This window comes from Hylobates moloch, unplaced genomic scaffold (assembly GCF_009828535.3).
Source record: "Hylobates moloch isolate HMO894 unplaced genomic scaffold, HMol_V3 SCAFFOLD_11, whole genome shotgun sequence".
In the NCBI taxonomy this organism is placed as follows: domain Eukaryota; kingdom Metazoa; phylum Chordata; class Mammalia; order Primates; family Hylobatidae; genus Hylobates; species Hylobates moloch.
Window position 1 is genome coordinate 103,213,809 of NW_026652286.1, and position 19,036 is coordinate 103,232,844.

The following is a 19,036-nucleotide window of genomic DNA, read 5'->3' on the forward strand; positions in this document are numbered from 1 at the left end:
CAGGCTGGTCTCAAACTCCTGGCTCAAATGATCCACCCACCTCAGCCTCTCAAAGTGCTGGGATTACAGGCCTGAGCCACCATGCCCAGACTTCAGGAACTTTTGGAAGCCCCTTCATATTCATCATGGTTGTTTCCAATTCCTGGTCTGGTAATTCCATCATCCCTGCCATAATCTAAATCTGTTCTGATACTTCCTCTGTCTCTTCAAACTATTTTTATTGTCTTTTAGTATGCCTTGTAATTTTTTCTGGATAGTCATACATGATGTACTGGGTAAAATAAAGTGCAGTAAAGAGGCCTTTATTAATGTGGTGGTAAGGTTTGGGGACAAGGGGAGTGTCCTATAGTGCTGTGATTAGGTCTCAGTCTATTAACATTGGACTATGAACTTCACCAGTGCTTTTCAGTCTTTTTTTTTTTTCAACCCCCTTAGGTTGTACATGATGGTTAGGGGTGTCTGGAACTGGGTATTTGCTTTGCCCAGGTCAGTTAGACTAGGGAAAAACATTCATAATTTAGGTTCCAGTAAAATAATTTGCTTTTGAAGGAAGGCCTTGCTAAGAAGAACAGAGAGCTCCCCCAACAACCTTAATCAAGGCTGGGACCTCTGTCCACCATTCATTGGGTATTATATCTACCCACCTGCTTTAGCTACAAATTTCAAGATGTTTCATTTCTCCTTTCCTCTCCTAGAAGCAGAAGGGGATTTTTTTGGCTTGTTTTTTGAAACGGGGTCTTACTGTGTCACACAGGTTGGAGGGCAATGGCAAAATCATGGCTCACTGTAGCCTTGATTTCTCAGGTTCAAGAAATCCTCCCACCTCAGCCTCCTGAGTGACTGGGACTGCAGGTGCACAGTACAGCTAATTAATTTTTTTTTTTTTTTTTTGTAGAGACAGGGTCTCACTATGTTGCCCAGGCTGATCTCAAACTGCTGGACTTAAGCAATCATCCCCTCAGCCTCCTAAGTAACTGGGACCACAGGTGCATGCCGCCATGCCCAGCTACTTTTATTTATTTGTTTATTTATTTTTAGAGATTTGATCTTGCTATGTTGCCCAGACTAGACTTGAACCTGTGGGCTCAAGCAGTCCTCCCCCTTGTCCTCTCAAAGTGTTGGGATTACAGGCGTGAACCACTGCTCCTGGCCCACAAGAGGACTTTTAAATTAATATTCACTGTGAGAACCTGGAGGCAAAACTCGCAAGTGTGTGTGCATGGTTCCCTCCATGACTGGGTGCCCCTGAAGTTTTTAACTCTGAGACATGTCCACACTGAGCCTCTGGCAATTTGTTAATTACAGTTTAGGTTTTCCTACTCCAATACCTTCCACAAAGGTTTCTGATTGTGGGTTTCTGCTCTGGTAAATTGTGATTCTCTTTGTTAACCTGTCTGTCTCTCCAATTTTGGGGATGGTAATTTGCCCTATTGCCTTACTTTTCCAATGGATCTAAGAAGAGTTGTTAATTTTCAGGATTTTTTTTTTTTCCCCAGCTTTTAAAACTTGTTAGACAGAATAGTGATTTCTAAGCTCCTTACATGCTGGACTGGAAATTAGAAGTTGGCTTGGCTTTTGCCTTCAGCATAATTCTCTGGTGATTAATCTAGATTGTTGTGTGTATCAATAGTTTGTTTCTTTTCATTTCTGAGTAGTATTCTATAGTATAGATGTGCCACATTTTTTAAACCATTCACCCACTGAAGGATGTTTCGAGTTTTTGGCTTTAATTTTAAAAAGGTGAAATAAATATTCATTTATAGGTTTTTGTATAAAAATATTTTCATTTATCTGGGATAAATGCCTAGGAGTTGCATGTTAAGTTTTATAAGATATTGCTGAACTTCTCCAGAGTGGTTATACCATTTTATATTCTTACCAACAATGAGTGATCTTGTTTCTCCATATTCTTGCCAGCATTTAGTATTGTTGTTATTTTTCATTTTAGCCATACTGATACGTGCATAGGGATATCTCGTGGTTTTAATTTGCATTTCTCTAATGGTTAATGATGTGAGCATCTTTTCATGTGCTTATGTTTTATTTTACATCTTCTTGGATAAAATGTCTCCATGCTTTTTGCCCACTCTCTAGTTGGATTGTTGATTTATTTTTGTTTTGATCATTCTTTATATATTCTAGAGGTTAGTCCTTTGTTGGAAATTTGTTTGCAAATACTTTCTCCTAGTCTGTAGACCTTTTGATAGAGTGTTCTGCAGAGCTAAAGTTTTTGATTTTGAAGAAGTCCCACTTATCGTTTGTCTCTTTTGGGACTGTGATTTTGGTATCACCCAGGAACTCTTTGCCTAGTTCTGGATCATAAAGATTTTCTCGTTTAAAAAAAAGTTTTATAGTTTTATGTTTTATGTTTAAGTCCGTGATCCATTTTGAGTGAATTTTTTCCTTTTATAAGATGTGAGACTCAGATTGAGGTCCATTTTATTGCCTCTGAGTATCCAATGGTTCCAGTGCCATTTGTTGAAAAGGCTATCTATCCTTCATAAATTGCTTTTACCCTTTTATTAATAACCAGTTTGGCATATTTATGTAGGTTTGTTTCGGGATTTTTCTGTTATGTTTCATTGATTTGTGTATTTTTCCCTTTGCCAATACCACACAGTACTTATTATAGTAGCTACATAATAAGTCTTAAAATTGGGTAGATGATTTCCTCTTAGAATTATTCTTCTGTTGAAAAATTTCTTTAGCTATTCTAGTTCCTTTGGCTTTTCTTATAAATTTTAAAATAATTTTCTGTATATCTACAAAAATCCTTGATAGCATTTTAATAAGAATATGTTAAATCTGTATATAAATTTGAGGAGAATCTTCTCCTCATGTTTAATCTTCTAATCCATAGCAAGATATTTATTGCCATTTATCTAGGTATTTTTTCTTTCATCAGCATTTTGTAGATTTTAGCATAGAAGGTCTACACGTGTTAAATTTATACCCAAGAACTTAATTCTTTTTTAGCTATTGTAAGCAATATTGTATTTTTACTTTTAGTATCTATATGTTCATTGCTCATATATAGAAATATAATTAACTCTTAAAATATTTGTCTTGGCTGAGTGCAGTGGCTAATGCCTGTAATCCCAGCACTTTGGGAGGCCAGGGTCGGAGGATTACTTGAACCCAGGAGTTAGAGACCAGCCTGAGCAAGATGATGAGACCCTGTTTTTACAAAAAAATTTAAAAATTGGCTGGATATGGTGGTGTGCACCTGTATTCCCAGATACTTGGGAGGCTGAGGTGCGAGCATCACTTGAGTTCAGGAATTTGAGGCTGCAGTCAGCCATGATTACACCACTGTGCTTCAACTTGGGTGACAGAGCGAGACCCTGTCTCAAAAAAAAGAAAAAAAAAAGTCTTGTATCTCACAAGCTTGCTGAACTCATTCGTTAATTCTAGAAGTTTTTTTTTTTTTGAAAAATAGGTTAGTTGGAATTTTTGACATATATAATAATGTCATCTACAAATAGAGACAGTTTCATTTGGATCTATATGCCTTTTATTTCTTTTTCTTTCCTTCACACTGGCTAGAACCTTCAGCACTATATTGAGTGCTTAGTGAGAGTAGGCAATTCTTACCTTGTTCCTGAACTTGACGAAGGGAGGGTAGATAGCATTAATTCTTCACCATTAAGTATGTTAGCTGTAGGCTTTTTGTAGATACTCGTTAACAGATTGAGGAAGATTACCTCTAATTCTAGTGTTGAATTTTGTCAAATGCTTTTTCCTCGTTGGCTAATGTTATGATTATGAATACTTTCTTCTTTAGCCTGTCAATATGGTGGATGACGTTGACTGTGAATTGAATCAGCCTTGCATATCTGGAATAAACCCTAGCTGGTCATGTGTTTAGTTCTTTAATGTATTGCTGAATTCTGTTTGATTATATTTGGTTAAGGATATTGGCATTTATATTCATGAGGAATATTGGTGTGTAGTTTTCTTTTTTTCTGTACCATCTTTACCTGGTTTTGGTATCAGTGTAATGCTAACTTCTTTAAATGAATTGGGAAGTGTTTTCTACTTTTATGTTGTTTGTAAGAGATAGTATAGAATTGGTGTTAATTTTTATTTACATGTTTGGTAGAATGCTCTAGTGAAACCTTCTGGGCCTGGAGATTTCTCTTTTGGAATTTTAAAGTTACAAATTTAATTTTGTTAATAGTTATGGGACTATTCAAATTACTAATTTCATATTGGGTGAGTTATGAGTTTGTGTCTTTCAAAAAATTGATTTCTTTCTTCTAAGTTAAATTTACGGCTGGGCGCAGTGGCTCATGCCTATAATCCTAGCACTTTGGGAGGCTGAGGCGGGCAGATCACGAGGTCAGGAGTTCGAGACCAGCCTGACCAAACTCGTAAAACCCTGTTTCTACTAAAAATAAAAAAATTAGCCAGGCGTGGTGGCGAGCACCTGTAATTCCAGCTACTCGGGAGGCTGGGGCAGGAGAATCTCTTGAACCTGGGAGCCAGAGGTTGCGGTGAGCTGAGATTGTGCCATCGTACTCTAGCCTGGGCAACAGAGTGAGACTCTGTCTCAAAAAAAAGAAAAAAAATTTATGTGAGAGAGTTGTTTGTAGTATTCCTATATTATTCTCCTGATATCTGTGAGCCTGTAATGATATCCTATGTTTCATTCCTTATATTATTAATTTGTATTTTCTTTCCTTTTTCTTTTTCAGTCTTCTTAAAGATTCATCAATTTCGGCCAGGCGTGGTGGCTCACGCTTGTAATCCCAGCACTTTGGGAGGCCGAGGCGGGCGGATCACAAGGTCAGGAGATCGAGACCACGGTGAAACCCCGTCTCTACTAAAAATACAAAAAAATTAGCCGGGCGTGGTGGCGGGCGCCTGTAGTCCCAGCTACTCGGAGAGGCTGAGGCAGGAGAATGGCGTGAACCCGGGAGGCGGAGCTTGCAGTGAGGCGAGATTGCGCCCCTGCCCTCCCGCCCGGGGGAAAGAGCGAGACTCCCACTCTTAAAAAAAAAAAAAAAAAAAAAAGATTCATCAATTTCAATGATCTTTTTGAATAAGCTCTTTTTTGTTTTATTAATTTTTAATCTTTTTTTGTTTTTGATTTCATTAATTTCTTCTCTTCCCTTTATTATTTCCTTCCTTCCACTTGCTTTGGGTTTATTTTGCTCTTTTTTTTCACTAGGCTTTTTTGAGTTGGGAGCTTAGATTATTGACTCAAGACTTTTTTTTCTAGTGTATCATTTAGTTCTACAAATTTTACTCAAAGCACTGCTTTGTGTCCCCCAAATTTTGATACGTTGCATTTTCATTCAGTTCAATTTCTTTTAAAATATTTCCTGAGACTTCCTCTTTGACCTCTAGATTATTTAGAAATGAATTGTTTATTCTCCTTTTATTTTTCTGGTATTGGTTTCTCGTTTGATTTTTATTGTAGTTGGAGATAGAGTCTGTATGATTTAAATTAAAAACAATTTGTCAAGATTTGTTTTCCCAGGATATGATTTATCTTGATGTATGTTCTGTAAGCACTTGAAAAGAATGTACATTCTGTTTTTGTTGGGTGGAGTGTCTTATAAATAATGACAATTAGGTCCCATTTGGTTATGGTGGTGTTGAATTATTTTATATTTTTGCTGACTTTCTGTCTAGTTTTTTCTGTTAGTTGTTGAGAGAGGGTGTTAAAGTCCCCAACTGTAATTGTGAATTTGTTTATTTCTCCCTTCAGTTCTGTCAGTTTTTTCTTCACATGTTTTGCAGCTCTGTCATTTGGTACACACACATTTATTCATTTATTTATTTCTAGAGACACTCTGGTCTCACTCTGTTGCCCAGCCTGGAGTACAGTGGTGCAATCATAGCTCACTGCAGCCTTGAACTCCTGGGCTCAAGTGGTCTTCCCACCTCAGCCTCTTGAGTAGCTGGGACTACAGGTGTGTGCCACCATGCCCAGCTAATTCTTAAACTTTCTGTAGAGACAAGGTCTTGGTATGTTGCTGAGGCTGGTCTTGAATTCCTGAGTTTGAGCCATCTTCCAGCCTCAGACTCCCATAGTGTTGGGATTACAGGTGTGAGCCACCACACCTGGCCTGCATACACATTTAGAACTACTATGTCTATTAGTTAATTAACTCTTTTATTATTATATAATGTCCCTCTCTGTCTCTGGTAATTTTCTTTGCTCTGAAGTTGACTTTATTTGATATTAATATAACCAGCTATGCTTTCTTTGATTATTGTTTGCGTGATACATATTTTTTTCATTTTTCTACTTTAAATCTGCCTATATTGTTATATTTGAAGTATGTTGTAAACAACATATAGTTGGGCCATGTTTTAAATCCACTTTGCCAATATGTCTTTTAATTGGTATATTTAGACCATTTACATTTAATGTAATTATTGATATATTCAGGCTTAAATCAGCCATTTTATTTTTTGTTTTTTTCTCTCTGTTTTTATCTCTCTGTTTTCTTTTATCTGCCTTCTTGTGGGTTACCTGAACATTTTTTTCTAGAATTCCATTTTGATATATCTATAGTAGTTTGAATATAATTCTTTATATAGCATTCTTAGTGGTTGCTTGGGATATTATATTGTGTGCATATACACATAATATGATATAATAATATATAAATAACTTATAAGAGTCTAATGACGTCATCATTTTATTTGTGTAAGTGGCATGTAGAAATCTCCTTTTATATCCCTTAGTCCCTCCTCATTTATATTATATTTGTATTAAATTTTTCTCCACATACATTTAGAATCGTATCAGACAGTGCTAGAATTTTTGCTTCATCTGTCAAACATTATTTACATATGGAGAAATATATTGTAGTTACCCCTATTTTTGTTCTTTTCATTGTTTTTCCATGTTGATGTTACAAGATTCCTTCTTTTGCCATTTCCTTTCTGCCTGGAGAACTTCCTTTAGCCACTCTTTTATGGTAGTCCTGTTGGTGACAAGGCATGTTAATTTTCGTCTGAGATGTATTCATTTTCCCTTCATTTCAGAAGGATATTTTTGTTGGATGTAGATTTTTTGTTTGATAATCATTTTCTTTCAGCACTTGAAAAATGTTATGCCATTTCCTCATGGCCTTCTTGGTATCTGGTGAGAAATACACCATCATTCAAATCGTTTTTCTTCTCTACATAAAGTGTCATTTTTCTCTCATGGGTTATTTTCTTTGTTTTAGTTTTCAGAAGTTTTTTTCTAATGTGTTTGGTGTGGATTGCTTTGTGTTTATCCTTTTTGAGTTTCTTCAGGTTCTTGAGTCTGCATGTTGCTATCTTTTGCTAAATTTGAATGTTTTTAGCCACTATTTCTTCAAGTTTTTTTTAGCCCTGTCCTCTTTCTCCTCTCCTTTCAGGACTCTGACGATATGAATATTAGATTTTTTTTGGTGTGTGTTACAAATCTACATGTCCTTAAGCTTCTGTTCATTTTTTTTCAGTCTATTTTCTCTCTGTTGTTAATATTGAGTATTTTTTATTGTTCTATCTTAAGGTTCACTGATTCTTTTCTCTGTCCCCTCTATTACGCTGTTGAATCCATCAAGTGAGTTATTGTATTTTTCTATTCTAAAATTTCCATTTGGCTCTTTGCCTTCTAGAAATTTGCATTTGGCTCTATATCTTCTAGAAATATATAGAAATGTATTCTATTTCTTTCCTTTAACCTACTATTTCTTTACTTACACTTTCCTTTTTTTTAATTTGTCCAAAGCCTGCTCATGAATTGTTCATTAAGGTACTTTCATGATGGCTGTTTTAAAACCTTTGTCAGACAATTCTAACATCTTTTTTATGTTGGTATTGGTCTACAGATTGTCTTTTTCATTCAACTTGTTTTCCAGTTTCTTGCATGATGAGTGATTTTTAATTGAAACTTGTACCTTTTGAATATTATATTTTGAGACTGAATGTTATTTAAATCTTCTATTTCAGCTTTTCTCTCTCTTGATATGGTTTGGCTATGTGTCCTCACTCAAATCTTATGTGGAATTGTGATCCTCAGTGTTGGGGGAGGGGCCTGGTGGGAGGTGATTGGTTCATGGAGGCTGTTTCCCCTTTGCTGTTCTCATAGTGAGTGAGTTCTCATGAGACCTGGTTGTTTGAAAGTGGGTAGCGCTTCCCTCTTCGCTTTCTTTCTATTCTGCCGCTATGTGAAGACATATTTGCTTCCCTTTCACCCTTCTGCCATAATTGTAAGTTTTTTGAGGCCTCCCCTGCCCTGCCTCCTGTACAGCCTGTGAAACTGTGAGTCAATTAAACCTCTTTTCTTCATAAATTACCCAGTCTCAGGTAGTTCTTTATAGCAGTATGAGAATGGACTAATACAGAAAATTGGTACCAGAGAAGTAGGGCATTTCTATAAAGACACTTGAAAATATGGAGACAACTTTGGAACTGGGTAACAGGCGGAAGTTGGAATAGTTTGGAGGGTTCAGAAGAAGACAGGAATATGAGGGAAAGTTTGGAACTTCCTAGAGACTTGTTGAATGGTTTTGATGAAAATGCTGATAGTGATATGGACAATGAAGTCCAGGCTGAGATGGTCTTAGGTGGAGATGAGGAACTTACTGGGAACTGGAGCAAAGGTCACTCTTTCTATGCTTTAGCAAAGAGACTGGTGGCATTCTGCCCCTGCTCTAGGGATATGTGGAACTTTGAACTTGAGAGAGATGATTTAGGGTATCTGGTAGTAGAAATTTCTAAGCAGCAAAGCATTCGAGATATGGCGTGGATTCTTCTAAAATCCTATGCTAATTTGCATAAGCAAAGAGAACTTACATTTAAAAGGGAAAAAGAGCATTAAAGTTTGGAAAATTTGCAGCCTGACCATGTAGTAGAAAAGAAAAACCCATTTTCTGGGGAGGAATTCAAGGCTGCAGAAATTTATTTGTATAAGTAAAGAAGAGCTGAATGTCAATAGCCAAGACAATGAAGAAAATGCCTCCAGGGCATTTCAGAGGCCTTCATAGCAGCCCCTCTCATCACAGGCCTGGAGGCCTAAGAGGGAAACATGGTTTTGTGGGCCAGGCCCAGGGCTCCACTGCTCTGTGCAGCCTCAGGTCATGACATCCTGTGTCCCAGCTGGTCCAGCTCTAGCTGTGGCTAATAGGGGCCAAGGAACAGCTCAGGCCATTGCTTCAGAGGGTGCAAGCCCTATGCCTTAGCAACTTCCATGTGGTGTTGGGCCTGCAGGTGCACAGAAGGCAAGAGTTGAGGTTTGGGAGCCTCTGCTAGATTTCAGAGAATGTATAGAAATGGCTGGATGTCTAGGCAGAAGTCTGCTGCAGGGGTGGAGCCCTCATGAAGAACCTTTACTAGGGCAGTGCAGAGGGGAAATGTAGGGTTGGAGCCCCCACATAGAGTACCCACTGGGGCACTGCATGGTGGAGCTGTGAGAAGAGGGCCACTATCTTCCAGACTCCAGAATGGTAGATCCACTGACAACTTGCACTGTGTGCCTGGAAAAGCTTCAGGTACTCAATGCCAGCCCATGAAAACAGCCATGGGAGCTGTACCCTACAGATCCAGAGGTGCAGAGCTGCCCAAGGCCTTGGGAGCCCACCTCTTGTGTCAGTGTGGACTGGATGTGAGACATGGAGTCAAAGGAGATTATTCTGGAGCTTCAAGATTTAATGGCTGCCCTACTGGTTTTCGAGCTTGCATGGAGCCTGTAGCCCGTTTGTTTTGGCCAATTTCACCCGTTTGGAATGGGAGCATTTACCCAATGCCTGTACCCCCTTTGTATCTTGGAAATAGCTAACTTGTTTTTGATTTTACAGGCTCATAGGTGGAAGGGACTTGCCTTGTCTCAGATGAGACTTTGGACTTGGACTTTTGAGTTAATGCTGAAATGAGCTAAGACTTGGGGGATTGTTGGGAAGGCATGATTGTGTTTTGAAACGTGAGAAGGACATGAGATTTGGGAGGGGCCAGGGTGGAATGATACGATTTGGCCCTGTATCCCCACCCAAATCTCATGTTGAACTGTAATCCTCAATGTTGGGGGAGAGGCCTGGTAGGAGGTGATTCGTTCATGAGGGCTGTTTCCCCCTTGCTGTTCTTGTGATAGTGAGTGAGTTCTCATGTGATCTGGTTGTTTGTAGGTGTGTAGCACTTCCGTTTTCATTCTTTCTCATGCTACCGTGAGAAGACATGCTTGCTTCCCCTTTGCCCTTCTGCCATGATCATACGTTTCCCAAGGCCTATCCAGCTATGCCTCCTGTACAGCCTGTGGAACTGTGAGTCAATGAAACCTCTCCTCTTCATAAATTACCTAGTCTCAGGTAGTTCTCTATAGCAGTGTGAGAACTGATACACTTCTTAAACACCATTCCAGCAGGAGAAGGGCACTTAGTTGTTGCCATGTGGAAGCAGAAGCCTTGGCTGCCCACTTGACCTCTCAGGACACCTGAGAGAGGGTGATATGGTTTGGCTGTGTCCCCACCCAAAAATATCATCTTGAATTATAATCCTCATAATCCCCACATGTCACAGGCAGGACCAAGTGGAGGTAATTGGATCATGGGGGCGGGTTCCCCCATGCTTTTCTCGTGATAGTGAGTGAGTCTCATGAGATCTGATGGTTTTATAAGCACCTGGCATTTCCCCTGCTTGCATTCCCTCTGTCCCGCCACCCTGTGAAGAAGGTGTCTGCTTCTCCTTTGCCTTCTGCCATGATTGTAAGTTTCCTGGGGCCTCCCCAGCAATGCAGAACTGTGAGTGAATTAAGCCTCTTTCCTTTATAAATTACCCAGTCTCAGATATTTCTTCATAAGAGTGTGAGAATGGACTAATCCAGAGGGATCCTGATTATGGCCGAGTGGGGGTGGGATTTCCAGCTCCTCACTAGGCCTCCACCGATACCTTTTATCTGGGAGGGGTAGGAATGCCTTGTTGCTGCTTTCCATGTTTCCTGCTGTGACATAAACTCTGCACAGTGGGGGAGGAGTATCTCATTATTGCTACTTGCATGTGAATTCTAGGTCCCTTTTTGGTCTCCACCTACACTCTGAGGGAGGTTGTCTTGTAACCATCCAATGAGAATAAAAGTCCCAGTTTCTTTCTTGGCCTTCTGTGACTGCATCCTGCAGGGGTCTTGGTGGTGCCTGATTTCAGCCTGGTGAGGATGGTGAAGAGTAGCTCCCCTCTGACCTTTGCTGGTGTGGGTGTGAGTGGAGTCACCGTTTTTTCTGGGATGTTTGGCTGGAGTAGAGGAGTTATTTTCTAAAAGTGTTTGGTCTTGCTAGACTGTTCCTTTCCTTGGGCTAGAGAGAGCAGGCCTTTGTGGGGGGGGGGGGTGCTTGCCTGTCTTATTTTCTCTTGGCTGTATTCTTCAGTTCCAACTGTGGTATATTTGAGGCAAAGAGAAAGCCCAGATTGCTCACCACTGTTGTCCTTGAGTCCCAAGTTTCCTAGCTGATTTGCCTTTTTCTCTCCGGCTTTGAGTTCTCTTATGTTTGTTTTATATAGAGTATTCAGGGCTTTTGGTTGTACTCAGTGGGAGGAATGGGAAAAAGTATGACTACCATATCTTCTATAAAGTGGAAATTCAGCACTCCTTTTGAAACCTTACAAAAGTTAACACAATGATCTAAATTAGGGCTTGGAATCCTGGGGGAAGGGAAGCTTTATAATTTTTTAATTTAATTTTTTTCCCAAGACTGTCATAAAGCAGCATTAATTATTTTATACTTTATTAAGTGCACGTGTATTTAACACTGAATATTAAGATTTAATAGCCAGGAACTATGCAGGCTGCTTTACCAATGTCATCTTATTGCATCCTCACAATCAGCCTCTAGGGCATTGCTATTACCCTGAATTTACAGATCAGGAAACTGGGTCTTGGTAAGAAGGTTACCAAGGGTTCCATGCATGGTGAGGGCAGGGCTGCCCCTGATTCAAAGCCCAAGATTCTCATCACTGTGTTTTCTTTTGGGAGGCCTGGCCAGCTGCTGGCTCACTGATGGGTTGTTAACTGAAGGAGTTATGTGGTTTTGCTAGCATCTTCCTTGCTGTGATCCTTGGCACCTGTCAGGATGCCGCTGTCCCAGGAAGACACTTGGACATGATTCCTAGAGGGTCAGGTTGTGCCCAAGATCTGAGGGCCATCTCTACCCCGTTTCCAGTCTCCAAACCCAAACAAGTCATTTTCTGTGGACGAGGTCTATCTTATCTGTCTGCCTCACAGGAAATTAGACTTGTTTTGACCAGGCCACTCAAATCTGTACTTGACTTAGTTTGTATCCCCGAGTCTCTGAAAAGTTTCTAGAAAAGAAAAATCTTCCTTCACGTAAGGAGCTCTCTGGCTGTGCCCATGAATGTCTGTAAAAGGAGGTGTTTCCTTTGCAGGGTTTTCAGCTCAGGAGGCCTGGTTTAAAAACAAACATCACACATTTGTCTTGGACCTTGACCAGCTCCACCAATCTGATACTGACTTTAAAGTGCAGTCGTGACTGCAAAGCATGTGGTAAAGACGAAAAAGGAAAACCCTTCCTACTTCACATCTCTGTGCCTGCTGGGGCTAAGAGCCCCCTTGCACACTGTTGCCTGTGTGAGGCCCGCTCCTTCTGGGGAAGCAGCTTGGGCTGGGGGGAGCCGAGGGCCCGATTATTCTCCTTGGGCCACACCTGGGGCTTGTACTAGTGCTGCAGACATGAAATACAGATTTTATAAGTCCCTAGGAAATTTAGCTATATGTGAACAAACATGGGAGTTCTCCCTGATTCCCACCCCCGTGTTTCAGAATTTGGGATGAACTTACAGGCAGAAAGAATTGTGTTGAACTTGAGGAGATGAAGAAAAAGGGCTTTGGATTAGAGACATGCTAGTTCAACCTCAGCTTCTCCAGTTGTAATTTTGGGTCACCTGGAGGGTTCTTTAACCTTTTCAGCTTCCTCGGCTTTGAAGTGAGGACAACAATAATTGACTGCAGAGGAAATGCTTGGTACATAGTAAGTGCTCAATACACAGCCTCTGTGTTAGTCAGGGTTCTCCAGAAAAATAGAACCCATAGGAGATAGCTATTCATAGATATCTACAGATATAGCTGTTTACAGATGGATGTATCTATATAGGATATCTATCTATAGATAAATATAGGAGATCTCTATCTATCCATATCCTATATATATCTATCTATAGATCCATATCCTATGTATATCTATCTACCTATAGATATACATAGGATATCTATCTATCTATCTATCTATCTATCTATCTATCTATCTATAGATATACATAGGATATATATATATCTACCTACCTATAGATATACATAGGATATATATATCTATCCTATATATCTATCTATCCATGAAAAATATCTATCTATCTATCTATCTATCATCTATCTATCTATCTATCTATCATCTATCTATCATCTATCATCTATCACTGTCTATAGATATAGCTACAATAGCTAAAATAGCTATATCTATAGATAGATAGACAGCTATAGCCATAATATATTATGGATATATCTAGCCATAAATAGGTATATCTATAGATAAATAGATATCTCTATCTATCTATCTGTCTGTCTGTCTGTCTGTCTGTCTATAGCTATATCTATAGATATCGATTTCTATATTTGTCGCTATATATGTAAGCTGGAGACCCAGAGATGCAGGTGTGCAATTCTGTCTGAATTGGAAAGCCTTGTTCAAAGACAGGAGAAGAGGGATAACCGAACTCAAGAAGAGAGCGAGAAAAGTTGGCCTTCCTCAGCCTTTTTTTCTTTTTGGTCCCACAATGGATGGATTGAATGCCACCTGCCCACACTGGTGAGGGCGTATCCTCTTTACCCAGTCTGCTGCTTCAGTTGCTAATTTTTTTCAGAAACACCCTCACAGACACACCCAGAAATAATGTGTCACCAGCTATCTGGGTATACCTTGGCCCAGTCATGGTGACACATAACATTAACCACCACAGCCTCTGTACTAGATAACTTTGAGTGCATACAACTCATGCCATGATCAAAATGCAGTTTTATATTTCTTGAGTCTCATTGTCCCTTTAAAATTATTCAGTGGGTGCAATATTGCCTGCCCACCCTAGAAGGAAACATGAGGTACATCCTGCCAACACTTTAAGTCCCTAATCTCAGTTTAGAAAGGGCGATGTCCAGTGCAAGATACTAACATACATTTGGAACCAGATTTAATGTTCAGTCTTCCCAATTGGCTTTAGGCAAGAGCCACAGTGCAGTCTTCTGAGGAATGCCTGGAAGCCCCTTCTCACCAGACTTGGGGTAAGACGGTAACCCCACATGGGAGAGGGGTGAGATCGCAGCTCATCCACGGCTCTCTCCACAGAAATCCTGAACCCTTCCCCACAACTCTCTGTCACCTTCCTGTATTACTGATCTGCCCAAAGGTTCCAGGGTGGTGCAGTTTGTTCTGAAACATTCCCTGTTGGAGGTCCCCACACTGGGACTGGTCTCATGCTCACAGTGGTCCCAATTTTTATTTTGTAGGCTCTTCTGTTGAAACTTTTATTTTGGTATCTTTTAATACATTTAATAGGCCCAGCATTTCAATTCTTTTAAAATTTTAGTTACACTCCCCCTCCCTGTCAAGTCCTCATTGATTTCTTCCCTCTTTGCCCTCCTGACAAATGGCCAGGGTGTGGTTACCCCATAGCACCTCTCTGAGGCTTACCTTGTTCCCTAAAACTTTGGAGAACTGGCCCCGAAGGATTCTGGAGTTTGTGGAGTTCTCTGTGCTGAACTCCAGACTCAGCAGGGGGTGTCACAGGTGGACACTCAGTTTAAAGAAGACGTCACCAGAGCCTCAGCAGAGAGGATGGCTGGATATCCGGTGTCTGGTCCAGGTCGGAAATGGGGAAGGCTGCACTTGGGAGGTCAGAGGGGGTGACGTTGGAGAAGGCTCTTCTCCAGGCAGCTAGCTCCCTGGGCTTTCCCAAGGGGCCTGGAGTTTTTGGGCTAATTTTCTGTCCCCACCTTGTGCCTGGGGAAGAACCTCAGTAGAGACTGTGAAGGGAGAAGAGGGCAGGTGGGTAGGAAGGAGAAGTTGGGCATGGAGCTCTTTTTCCAGACTGCCCACAGAAGCAGGTGAATGGGCCCCTGGCTGGTTCCCATTGCCCCCAGCTCAGGATGTCTGGTCGTGAAAGTTGGCTGCAGCCTGAGCTGTGAGCTGGCCTGGGGAGGAGCCCTGCCCATCCTTCCCCATCTGGGTTGATGCTTGTGTGCTGGCTCAAACAGAGCTCACACCTAGTTCTCACGCTGGGGCTCAGGCCAAGTGGCCTCGCTTCCCCTGCAGCCTCTTCATGGCTCCAGCTGATGATTTATGGCTGCCCATTGACTATTAAAATGGCTCAGCTCTCAGGAACATCTGCTCTGTGGTAGAGCAAGCTGTGTTGTTTGCAGGGACATATGGTCAGGCTCTTCTGGGGACAGATTAGGCTTATGAAGGGACAGATTCCTGGACTTTTGCTGCCTGGGGAAAGCCAGGCTCCCTACTAATTCAGCAGGGGGCAGACAGACCTTCTCCTTCCTTTCAGCCATTGCCCTACTGTGTGCAGGTTCCTGGGGCTTTCTCTGCTTGGCCCTCTCACCCCCAGCACCTGCTATCCTATTCCAGTTCTCATGGAGGGAGGGAGGGAGTCCAGATCTGTGGTTCTTAAACCTGGAGAGCTTGGGAAAACACAGATTGCTGGGCCCTATCTGAAGAATTTCTGGTTTAGTAGGTCTAGGGTCTAGAGGCCAATATTTTGCATTTCTTTTTTTGAGATGGACTCTTGCTCTGTTGCCAGGCTGGAGTGCAGTGGCGCCATCTCGGCTCACTGCAACCTCCGCCTCTCAGGTTCAAGTGATTCTCCTCCCTCAGTCTCCCAAGTAGCTGGGACTACAGGCGTGCACCACCATGCCCAGCTAATTTTTGTATTTTTAATAGAGACGGGGTTTCACCATGTTGGCCAGGATGGCTCCATCTCTTGACCTCATGATCCACCTGCCACAGCCTCCCGGGGTTATAGGCATGAGCCATCATGCCTGGCCCAATATTTTGCATTTCTAACAAATTCCCATGTGATGTTGATGCCATTAATAGGTCTGGGAGCCACACTTTGAAAACCGCTGATCTTGACAAAGCCTGGAACTGGGAACGTCTCTGGGAAGATAAGAGAGCCACCAGGGCTGAAGTGGAGGCCTGACTGGCTCCAGGCAAGGCAGATGAAAGACAGATATGGGTAAGAAAGCTCTGAGATGCTGAGTTCTAAGCAGAGATTCAAAGACTCAGATTGCCAAATTACCAAGTTGTTCTGGAGTATAGATCTCTTAGGATTCAGAGTGGGCTGGAGGCAAATTGCACACACTGATTTAAGTGAGAGTCAGCTCCAGATCAGTCTCAGAACCCAAATAACAGAATCTGGGCAGAGAGCCCACAGAGCCTGGTTTGTGGGGAGATGGTCGTATGCTCTTGCAGTCTGGGTTCTGTGAGTGCATATGACCTGCCCAGTGAGCCCACGGGAAGAGTCCACATTGCAGATGTTGGGTCATCTGATAGAAGGACTGTCTGCTAGACAGGCCAAGGGACTCCAATATTGGCTCCCCAACTCTGCTCCAGGGGTGCTGTCTGCCTTTGGGCACCTTCTTCCCATCTCCACCTATCACCCCCACTCCTCAGAGTGAATGGAGGTGCTGCTTCCTCATCACCACCTGCAATGAAGGACCAGGTTCAAAGCACCTGCTCTGAATCCAATCTGCAGGTTCCTGAACAGGGGGCCCAATGCCTTGACCAGGTGGCTGAGTCAGCTACCCGTGGGTCCCATTTCCATCATGAGCTCTTAGGAGGCAGATGTGGCCTCTGTCCCTGTTTAGCATAGTGCTGGGTGCAGTTCACGCTGAGGCTGAAAAAAGTGATGCAGTGATTTGAAGCACAGTGCTTGGGCTAGGGGGAGGAGGTGACATCTGAGCCAACACGGCTACTCATCTTTCAGCAGAGGTTAAGGAGCAGGGCATGTTGAGCTTGGGCCGTGGACCAGCACAGAGATGGACATCTTGAAAAGCGACACCCTGCACTGAAATCCATCCTTGAACGCTTCCTGGCCAGGCAGCCTGGGGAGGCCATGTGAGGACACCCTCTTCCTGCAGAAGCTCCCTCTGCCCTCCTTCCTTGCTCCTCCCTTGTTTGTTAGGCTTTGGTAATTCTCCCTTCTCCAGCTGCCACCCCTTGGATGTGACGTTTGTGGCCAATGTAGAGATTCTTGAAGGTGAGAGCGGGGAGAAGGGGAGCAGTCGAAGTTCATTCTGTGTTTGCTTTTTGGTGTAGCTGGGTATTGCAGAGCAAGAGAAACAACAGAGGAGAAAACGAAGGCTGGACAAAAGCTATCAGCTTGGCCAAGGTAGCTATTAGTAGGCAGAACTGGAATTTGATTCCAGAGACTCATAGCTCTGGAGCCTGGATTCCATTTGTTCCACCTCATCTGAGCTGTCCTTTGAGGCTGTCTTTAGAGTCACCATTCCACACTGGGGTAGCAGGAGGGCTGCTGTGCTTTTGCATACAAGTTATACCTGTGGGGATGTTACGTCTACAAATGTAGAAATAGCTTGTAGCCAAGCTGTCGATAGAACAATTGCCACAGTATATTTTTGATTTTCGAGGTCAGTAGGCAGTGTCTTTAATTCTCTCCTACTTACTTTCACTGGGTTCAAAGACTTACAGTAGAGAGGACAAAGAGAGGAAACTCTAGGGATTCCTATATATATATAATTTGTGTGTATATATATGTGTGTGTGTGTGTATATATCTATATATATAAAATCTGGAAGTAGAACCTCTCTACGTTAAACCAAAATGAATGATTTTTCCTTAAAAGGCAAATTCCTCATGACTTGACCTTCAAAGGCTTCGCCCTGAGCCCTATAACCAGGAGGATCAAATGCCCTAATTTGCCCCAGTTTCAATTTACATCTACCATCACAGCATAATTATTAACAATGCCTCCTTGCACTCTCAGAGTTTGCAAGTTTGGATGACAAATTTCCCAGAGCGACTGGCCTTTCAGCTCAACACTGAGCATGCACTTGTGGGTAGATGAATAGGGTGAGTGAGTGAGCTGAGCACAGATGAAGCAGGGCTGGGATTCCCTCAACTCCCCCACCTCCTAGCACCCACCTCTGTCACACCAGGGGCCACCAGGTGCAACATCAAGACCTGGAGCCAGAATGGGGAGAAAAGCAGAAGAGCTTCCCCTGTTCAGCTGCCTCTCTGCTTTCCAAGAATTTCAGGAAAATACCTGCCCTGTGTTTCTGCCTTTCCAATCCGCCCATCCTCAGCACCTGGGTTTGATGTTTGCTCTGTGGAGGGAAGTGCTGGCCGAGGTCCCCAAGGCACAGTGCGTGCTGGTGACCTCAGCTTTTCCTAAGGCTGACGGGCTGAGTGCCATCCAGGGTCTGAGGCTGCACTTCCTTTCCTTGGCCATTTTCAGAGCGTGTTGCTGTTGGGGAAGGGAAGGCCCAGAGGGGCTTGAGGTGGGGTGTGATGTCTCCAGGGAACCCTGGAGCTGCAGGGAATGAGGCTTCTCCAGCAGGAGGGGCCTCAAGTGCCCCAGGCCCCAGAACACAGATATTTTGGCAGGTCCTGAGGAGGCAAAGCATAGCCCCTGGCTTCTCAGGAGATGAATGAGCTAATGTTTTGAGACTCCTGTTCCTCCACTGGCAGCTCAGGCATATAGGCCGAACGCAGAGTACAATGTTCTGCAGTGGTTGCAGCCTGTACTTGCATCTGAGCGCTGTCCTTTACCTGCTGTGTGATTTCAGACCACTTGCTTACCTTCTCTGAGCCAGAGGGGGCTCTTCTTCATAAAATGGGGAGAATAATAATCACCCTGCAGTTTGATGTCTGCATTAATTAAATAAAGTCCTCTATAATGCCTCGCACAGGGAAAGTGCTCAGTTACCACCACCTCCTCGTGGCTCAAAGCCATTTGCTTAATTCATTTAAAATTTTGCAGATCTGTGTGGAGCCAGGTATAGCTCCACCTACACTTTCTTGAAGAATCT